This window comes from Oryzias melastigma, linkage group LG9 (assembly GCF_002922805.2).
Source record: "Oryzias melastigma strain HK-1 linkage group LG9, ASM292280v2, whole genome shotgun sequence".
Lineage (NCBI taxonomy): Eukaryota > Metazoa > Chordata > Actinopteri > Beloniformes > Adrianichthyidae > Oryzias > Oryzias melastigma.
In genome coordinates this window covers 2888969-2898697 of record NC_050520.1, presented here as the reverse complement: position 1 = coordinate 2898697, position 9729 = coordinate 2888969, and the positions used below count along the sequence as shown (strand labels likewise).

Here is a 9729-nt window from a genome sequence, read left to right as displayed (position 1 = left end):
TTCCTCCCTTTTTATTATTCATAATTATGTTAAAAAGTTACGGTTTTAAGGTTTAAAATTTGGCATTCTTCTAGCTTTGTGGACTATTTTGGCATTTACTAAGATTTTTTTTGGCTTTTTTGCTATTTTATAGTTTAGCAAATATTTTAGCTACATGCTAGCTGTTTTGACTAACCTAAGTTTTTTTTCTCTTTTTAGCTTTTTAGGCTATTTTGGATTATAGCTATTTTTTCAGCTACATGCTAGCTGTTTGGGCTAACCAAATTTTTTATTTTTTCATTTTATTTTTTCGTTTTTTAGGCTTTTTTGGAGTTTAGTTAACATTCAGCTGCATACTAGCTGTTTTGGCCAATTTGGGTGTTTTTTTTTTTTTTTTTCTTTTTAGACATTCTGAAATTTAGCTATTTTTTAGCTACACACTAGCTGTTTTGGCTAACCCAGGTTATCTTTTTTAGGCTAATTTGACATTCGGCTAATTCTTTAGCTGCCTATCAGCTTCAGCGTTTTCAGCTATCAATTTCAGCATCTTCAGCTGCCAAATTCAGCTGGTAATCATAGGTAATGCTATATATCTACTTCATAATTATGTTAAAAAGTTACGGTTTTAAAGTTAGTTTTAGAGTGTTCAATAAATATGTATTCTGTTCGGCCTACGACCAAAGGTGTGTTTTGGATTTTGGCCTCTTGTGTGACTGAGTCTGACACCCGTGTTTATACTTCTTTACTCTCTTAGAAAATGCCAAAAATGAGTTCCGAGGGATGAAGAAGGAAGGAAGGACGGACAGACGGGAGCAGAGAGAATGGCGGATCCACACCAGTGGCTTTGGGAAGGTCAGCTTCCCTCCAGGAGTGCTGAACATGGCTGGAATCTGCCAGCCTGTAAGCTCAAGACAGAAGATGGCAGACCAACAGAGGAGGCGGCGACACGGTGAAACAGCAGCGAGTCAGAACAGAACGGTCAGCTGAGAATACCAAGACATTCAAATGAGACGTGACAACAACAATGATGATTAATAAAGTATTTAGTTCTCTTCTGTCTTATAAAAGCGGACATTCAACAATCCTAATGGTTATTTTTCAAGTTTTTTCAAGTTTCATAAGCAAACATTGATACAGAATCTGTATTTTCTTTTATTTATTTATTGTAGAATCGTATTCTTTTGGCGATGACAGACATTCAACATGGCTATTTTTGTTCCATTTGGTTTTGCTTCATACTACTTTTTTTTTAAACATTATTTTTTTTGTACACTCTGGAGCTGAATTGTTCAGCATTTAACCCTAAAACACTTTCGCTATAAAAAATTACTCTGTCATTTTTGATGGGTAACTTTTTACATTAAATACAGTATATACCCAATAAAAAATATTTGTCATGAAACAATTGATGAAATACATTTTTAACTGTGGTTTATTTAATAAAATGGGAAATAGAATCATAGGAAGATCCTAAAAACATGCTTGAAAATTACTGAAAAATTAGGAATTTGAGAACAAAAAAATCCTATAAATAAATAATGCTGGAGACTTAGTCTTTGGTCCACCCTTTCCTGGGACATGTGAGACTTTACCCAGAGACTCAGAAAAATTCAACATATTGAACATCATGTAAATACTTTTGCTCAGGTGAGAATCACCTGGCAATAGTTCTCTGGGGTTAACCAACACGGCTGGATTAACAACCAAGCTTTACATAAGCTAATAGCGTTAGCTCGTTAGTTAGCTTCAAACATTTATTTTGTATAGAACATAAATAATCCCAAAATGTAAACCATAAACATGATCAGTTGGCGTACCTGTTCGTCTTCCAGCAGGTGCTACAGACAAATGATGGATTTTCAACAATTTTCAGTCCGTTTCTGTCTTTGCACGAGTGTCAGCCATTTTCCTTTTTCCTGTCTCTGCTGAAATGCGCGGAAACTTCACGGAAAAACCGGAAGTACAAGGCACTTTCAAAACAAAAGTCTTTACAAATAAAATACACATAATAAGCAGTAACAGTTTTTTAAGAATATTCTTCTAAAACTTAAACGTAACTCCTTATAAAACTGGAGGAATCTTCAATTAATCAAAGGAAATGTGACACAATAATAGGTAATCTGTAAACATTTACACTATTCAGCTTTACTTGTATTCCCTCAGTAATTATTTTGGTGTAAATTCCTCTGAATATTTAAAATGGCAAAGCCCCATATATGATATAATTGTTCAGGCAAGTTGATAGACACCTTGGGTGGTCCTTAGGTTGAACATAATGGAAAAAATGGGAGTATCAGTAGCTATAAAACTGCAAAAAAAATTGATGTCAGATATTAAATTTGCCTAATGTAAACACCATAAATTTGAAATTTGCATTTATTAAAAAAAAAAAAAAACATTTTTGCACTTGGTGGTTTTTAAGGCACATCAAATGTAAATATTTCACAAAACTGGAAAGGAAACATTTTTTTAATTAAATGAGTCATGTGACCAATCAATCAATCAATTTATTTGCCATTTTTTATAGTTAAAACACATTGAAACAACTGCAGGGATCCCCACACAGACAAAAAAAAGAAATAAAGCACAAAGACACAGATTAAAGGCATAAATAGATAAATTAGAAACACTCGATAAGACCAAATATATAAATGTAAATACAAAAGTAGAAACATTAATTGGCTGCAACTACCAGATACCACGTCCAGTACTTTGGACAAAAACATTAATAAACAAATTATATGTGTATTTATATTGTTGTCAGAGTTTGAATTTCTCTTTCATTTACCTTCTAAATGGAATGTGTTGTTATAATGACAATAACACAAAACTCTCCAAAATTGCTGCTTTTATGTGAAACATTTGCATCTGTAGAATCTTCAAAACTGCCGTTTTCTGAGCTGAAAGCAGAGGAAACAGGACAAACAAATCTCTGTGAAGGGCTTGAACATAAATCTGATGTCCGTCCTCTGCTCGCGTGCTCTCCGCCGTCTTCATCTCACCAGCTGGGAGACGGCGTGCTCCAGATGTATCATTGCTGCAGCGCTGAGCTTCCTGTGTGCTCAGCATTTAGTCGCTCTGCTCCTGAGTCTCAGCCAGAAAACACCTTTTATTGAAAACCCGTCAAAGAGAACATATATTTGTTATGTATCGGGAGGTGTTTTGTCCCTTTATTGGCCCCTCCCACCCCCTCAAGTCATATGTAGTGCGTTTGAGAGCTGTGCACTGAAAGGGAAGCAGACAGGTGACTTTAATTCTGTTAACGTTTCATCAGTGTAAAACTAACAAGTGAACAAAACCGTGGAAGAAGAACGACCAAACGTTTGTTCTTCTGGTGTGAACGAGTTTAATGAAGGATGCAGATGCGTGCGCAGGTCGCGGCCCAGCGGCTGCAGCGTTGAACGAACATGTTGCGCCGTTGGACGTCTCGGCTGTGGAGGAAGGAATGAAAAGACTGGAGCGTACAGCAGTCCAAGTGGGTGAGAGAACACAAAGAGAAGAGAGAGAAGATTTAGTTCCGAGCACAGAAGAAAATCAAAAATTGAGATGGAATAAGCTGCACTGGTTGGAAACAGAAGAAAAAGGCAGAACAACAAACCCTGTAAAATGAATGATTGGAGTTCTGACCAACAAAACTAAAGGACATGTTCTCAGGAAATACATCCAATTTGTTCCAGTCTGGTATAGCCTGAAAAGACATGAAAAGATATGAAGAGATTGTGAAAATATTAACAGTAAAGCCTGTAAATTAGTTTAAAAAAAGCTCTTCCAGCGTTTCCACACATCTGACTGAAAACATATGACTCTCCGGAATGAGAGTAAAGTGTTTTAGTCCACAGACTTCAATTTGAAGGTATGTATGAATCATGTGAAGACTTATTTCCAGAGGAAACAAACAACTCATCTGCAGTTTTTTCAGATTTTTTACAAAAACTCTTCCCGTAACATTGTAAGCTACCTTGAACATATGAGCATTAGGAATTTGAACGTTCATTTAATGAATACAGATGTTGTCTTCACAGTCAGGAGATTATTATGTGTTCCATTCAATTTTATTTATATGGTCCAATATTACAACAGGCTTTACAGTGGTAATTGTACACAGACATAAAATCTGTCATATAATATAAACAAAAGGTGATTTCTAAACAGACTAAAGTAAACAGACCTTCCTTCTTGGTAAAGAAAACTCCTAAAATCAGATTCTAGGACAAAAAAACTGTCCACATGAAGCAGGGATCTTCTCCCAGGACGGACAGAAGATTTACAAAGACTATTAAAGATCTAATCTAACTCTATAACTACATGTTTGAATAATGTAGCCGATGAGCTTCATTCAGATGGAACTGGGGGCACGAGTTGAGCCAGAGGCGAGGTCCACTGCCAAGAACAGATGTTTCACCTGGAATCTCTCCTGCTTCCTCAGAGGGGAGCGGGATACGAGGACAACACATGAATCCCACTGCACCAAACAGAGGCATGGAGAACTACGTGAAAATAAATGATAATAGTGGAATAGATAGAAAAAGAGGACAGAACACCCAGTGGATGCACTTTCACCAGCCTCTAACTTCTAGCAGCCAACTAGTAACTAACTGTCTTTAACATTTAATTCAACTATACATTTAGCAAAACAAATTCAGTCACAGCACAGAGAATAAACAATATGAACTTAGGACAAAAACAAAACAAAAGAATATATATATACACATCAAAATTGGTCAAATTAATGAACAAAAAAGGTTTAAGAATTAAGTTAAATAATGAGAACAAATATGCTGACAGAGCTCTTCTTAAATAATGGAAAAGGTGCAGAGTAAACTTTAGGAATGACGTTTAAATTAACGGATTTGTTAAAAATTCTGTTTTATCTGCGTTTAGACCCACAAAAGCAGCTGTTTATGTTAATATCGTGTTGTGACATTTAAATATCACTGTGACAAAGGACAGTAAATTAATTCCACTAACAATTATCCAAGACAACAAAGTTTGTTTTAATTACTAAGTTTGTCTGCACATAAAGGAAGTATTAAAGTCAGTGAGGCTGTTTTTACTATCACGTTTTAGCATTTTATTTGTGAATTTTACTCTTACAGATCATTCATAAATCAAATTGGTAACAACTTCAAATGTTTTACTGACCCCAGACCAGGTTATATGTTAAGCCACTATACTCATATTTCATTTCATGCAGTTTTAATCATGTTTTAGTCATAATGAAGATGCTCCGACCAATTTGAAAATAATTCTTACAATTGTCCTCGGTCTCCGCCTCTACTATTCATCATGATTTGTTTTTGTCTACAAACTGAGCAACATTTTACGAGGCTCTCGGCATGCTGAGAAGCTCTGAAAATGTTGAGAGCTTTTAGAATTAACCTTGAAAATACCATCGTTTCTGCAGACAACCAGCGAGGAGGCTTCAGAGTTCAGCTGCTTTCTCTGGAGTTACCTGCTGGATCTTTAGGTCAGTTTTTAGAGCTTCACAACATTTATGTAAAATGTTTCAATTTGAGATTCATTGGAGGAAAATTTGTGTTTGTTTGCAACAAAGAGAAAAACAGAACAACCGAAACGACAGAAAAAATAGTTTCTATCAAGATGGAAAAGCAAAACTGTCTCGGATAGTAATGGAACATCCGTATCCAAAAAGTATTTTTATGCAGCCTAACTGAGTATTTGTGTTTTTTCAATCTGTTTTTTACAATTCTAATTGTGATGATAAAATGATAAAAGTTGAAGAGTTTAAAAAAAAATAAGGACAAGAAGGCCTTGTCCTTGTTTTTGCCAGATCTGTTTAAGCCTTAATAATAATAGTAATAAATATAACAATAATAATAATATATTTCATTTATATGGCGCCTTTCTGGACACCCAAGGTCACCTTACAGGTAAAAACAAAACATAATATACAGCTTAAAAATGACAGTCACAGCTGGCTTACAGGTGAATACGTAAGAGTAAGTAAAGGTCAGAATTGTAGCACAGATTTTCCTTCTTTTTTTTTTTTTTACCTAACCAAAACCTGAACCAGACTGGCAATCTACCACTCAGAGGTCAACCACTCTACCTCTGAAACATAGAAGTGTTTAGCTATCACATTACAGCGTTTGGTACCTGGAAGGTGAAGAGCAAAGACAGAAGCCAAATGTGCACCATCAACAGAGTTGATCTTCATCGTCAGCTAAAGGAATTTTCTCTTCATTTGTTTTCTGGTTTGAAGCAGAAGAAGTAAACACTGTGAGCTCTCTGGTCAACATACTGAATAAATCTGAATGAAAGGGAAAACATGCGACAGGGCAAGCGTTCAAACTCATCCGTGAAATTAGATAAATAAAAACCAAATGCTTCTCTGCTAACTGATGAACAAACGGCGTATTTGCTGTTCATTTTGCACACGCAGGAAATAATTCAGCGGTTAGCTTAGCTAAAATTCAATTTAGGTGTCTGCACAGATGAACGCTCTCCGTGTCTGTAGTTCTCACTTTGAATGTCGAGTATTAATTAAAAAATAATCTCTAAGAAGTGTGTTGTGGACTTGATCAGGGAGACATAGCCGTAAACATTGATTATTTTAATAAGCATGATTAAGCTCCTGATTGTAACAGTGGGGTGTTCATGTCGTAGGTGGAATCATGAAGCACCAGAAAGTCTGGCAAACAAGAGCGGACAACGCCCGCATGAAGACAGCAGAGCGCTCTAGCTGTTGTGGTTCACAGCTCTCAGTCTGGAACCTTGAGTCTAATGAACGGGAGATTTCTGTGGACTGACACTATGGAGAGAAAATAGACTCTGATTTGTGTGTAAGTAATTCCGCCCTCGTCTGTTCCAAGTGATCCAAGTCTTTCTGGAGGCCTTTTCTCCTGATAGCTCCAATCAGCATCCAAATAACAAACTGCATCCACTGCTGTAGGGTATAAGCAACTATTGGAGTCACAATTTTTCCCCATTTTATACTTTTTTTTTTTACGCGTGTTGGCTGTTTCCATTAAATCACAGGTCCCCAACCTGCAGGACACAAACCAGAACTGGTCCGGATGTAGAGCGCACCGGTACCCCAACTCGGGGCCGGCTCGCGTCCGGTACCGGTTTGGGTCCAGTACTGCATCCATTACCGCATCTGGTACCGGTTCACGTCCTGTACAGTTTCTGGTACTGCGTCCGGTACCGGTCTGGGTCCAGTACTGCATCCATTACCGCATCTGGTACCGGTTCATGTCCTGTACAGTTTCTGGTACTGCGTCCGGTACCGGTCTGGGTCCAGTACTGCATCCATTACCGCATCTGGTCCCGGTTCATTTCCTGTACAGTTTCTGGTACTGCGTCTGGTACTGGTTTATGGTACCAGCACTGCCTCCCGAGGGTTGTGGACCCTTGATTTCACGAACAGCCAGCATGTCAAAAAACAATGAGTTGGAGGCGACCAAAACTAGTCTGTAAACAACTCCAATTACACGTGCGCATGCTTTGTCAAAAGTAAATGGTGACATGGTGAAATAAAGCAGCAAATTAATTCAAAGAAAAACGTAAATAAAGAAGAAAAATGAATCCGATGTTTAAGAGGAAGATCCAAAGTGAGGATGAAGATGTGCAGGACAAATCTTCTAAAAGAGAGGATGAAGAAGAGAAGTTGCATGGAGAATGTCATTGAGACACCAGGGCCATAAAGTGCAGGTGACTTCTCTATGTGACCAGATTCTCCTTCAGTCTGGACAAAAGAACAACATGAATGGATCTTTGCCAAGAAGTGAATGTTTGGCTGTCATAGCGTCCAAGATCTCGGGGGTTATAGTCCCGGCATTACAAAAAATCTACTTATTTAAGGTATTTTCAGTAAAAAGGTGATATAAACTTGTTCTATTATTTTTGTCTTCTATGCTTTATGATTTCATGAGGAATCTCTTTGAAAGGAAAATCATTCAGTAACTCCTTAATTAAACTATGTTCGATTGTTTTTTTTTTTTTTAAATAACCAAAGTAGAGATACATTTTAGCTAGAAACGTCTCCAGATGAGATTCAGGTAAATCATCAGTTATTGCAAATATGGGCCATTGTCGTCGCATCAAAAAATAAAGAGAGACTTTTTAGAGACAAATACCAGAGGAATCCTCTACTTCCTGACTCCTGTCTTCAGCTGCCAGTGTCGGTGAACCGACCAGATGGCTGCGTGCTCTCCTTCCTCTCTTTCTCCATTAGCTCTTCTTTGAACTAGCCCAGTTCATTCTCTTCTCTTCTCAATGCAGATTCATCATAGTGAAGGCCCTTCTGTCAAAGCCTTACGTCTGGGTGTCTCGTGTGTCTCCTCCCTGAGAAATGAAAAAGAGCCTTCGCTCGTACTCGCTGCTCCTCAGCCACCCCCTCATCCCTCTCATGTTCCTCCATATTTTAGGATTCGGCTGTGTTTGCACTTTTTAAAGGCGTTAAGAGGGGAATCAGGGAGAACATCACTAAGCAAACCATCTCCTTTTATCTTCTTTCTGGAATAGATTTCAAACTTTTCTTCAAATTTAACCAGACAGAGAATATAATAATCAGCATGACAGTAACTCATCTTGCATGTCGTAACACACTTTTAAGTCTCCCTCTACGCTTTGTGGGCTAATAAATGATCTCACTACAAAGTCCAAAGGTTTTCATGACATTTCTTCAGGGTTTGGGGATCGGAACCTAAAAAGGGAATCGTTTTGAGACAAATTCAGCTGAGAGATTGCCTTTGTAAGACACATAAAAAGGCTAATCATGTCCCAGCTGGAGCCAGATTAGTGTTTAAGGTTGCAAAACTTGCTAAAATATCTGGCGAGAAAGTACTTCTTTTATATTAAAATGGCTGCTTGCACACAGCGTGCACAAAGACATGCAGTGCATCCAGAAAGTATTCACAATGCTACACTTCTTCCACTTTTTTTTCTTTTGTAGTCTCATTCAAAACTGGATACAGGGGTTCTCTCTGTTGGGTTGGAAGGAGAGCGACAGTGAAAAACCCTTTTCAGACCTCCCCAGAGATGCTCAGTTGAGTTCAGGTCTGGGCTCTAGCTAGGTCACTCAAGGACATACACTGAGTTGTTGTGAAGCCACTCCTACATGGTTTTTAGGGTTATTGTCCTGCTAAAAGATGACTGTCACCCCAGTCTGAAGTCAAAAGCACTCAGGTGGAGGTTTTTATCCAGGGTGTCTCTCTGTCTTGCTATATCCCTCTATCCTGACAAGTCTTCCAGTGCTGGAAAACTCACCCACAGTATGAAGCTACCACCCCCATGCTTCACTGTAGGGATGCCATTGGCCTAATTGTCATGGAAACCTACATTCCTTCCCTCTCCATGACCCTTTCCCCAGATTTTAATGTCTTGGTGACTCTCTTTCTAGGATCTCTGACTGGCCACCAAGCGCTGTGCGATGATGCATGTCTGCTGAAGGCCGGGCGTGTGAGAGTCTGTTTGTGTAGACCTTTCATCTTCATCTGATCCACTGAATTTACCACAGGTGGACTTCAACAAATCTGCCGAACCATCTAAATGAGGGGTGACAAACTCAATCGCACAGGGGGTCAAAATCCAAAACACATCTTATGTCGCTGACCAAACAGAATAAACATTTATGAAACTCTCTGAAATTTTAAAAACTTTAAAACCGTAACTTTTAAACATATAATTATTATCTAGATATATAGCATTACCTGGGATAATGCTAGTGTGAATGCTTTAAGAGGAATTTGCCCGCTGAAGATGCTGAAATTGATAGTTAAAAACGCA

The 9729-nt window shown here is 38.0% G+C and overlaps 2 long non-coding RNA genes across 3 annotated transcripts in view; both read right to left on the bottom strand.

The window, feature by feature from the left end:
• The window catches only part of LOC112148093, a 3610-nt gene extending 1472 nt beyond the window's left edge, over positions 1–2138 (bottom strand). The window contains exon 1 of the long non-coding RNA XR_002919578.2: positions 1797–2138. This is a non-coding gene — a long non-coding RNA (uncharacterized LOC112148093). The remainder of the gene's footprint in view (positions 1–1796) is intronic.
• A 1170-nt stretch (positions 2139–3308) lies between these two features.
• LOC112147913 overlaps positions 3309–9729 on the bottom strand; it is a 32183-nt gene continuing 25762 nt past the window's right edge. For both annotated transcript variants that reach the window (XR_002919552.2, XR_002919553.2), the window contains exons 5-6: positions 3578–3667; positions 3309–3433 (exon numbers count right to left, since the gene is read on the bottom strand). This is a non-coding gene — a long non-coding RNA (uncharacterized LOC112147913). The remainder of the gene's footprint in view (positions 3434–3577; positions 3668–9729) is intronic.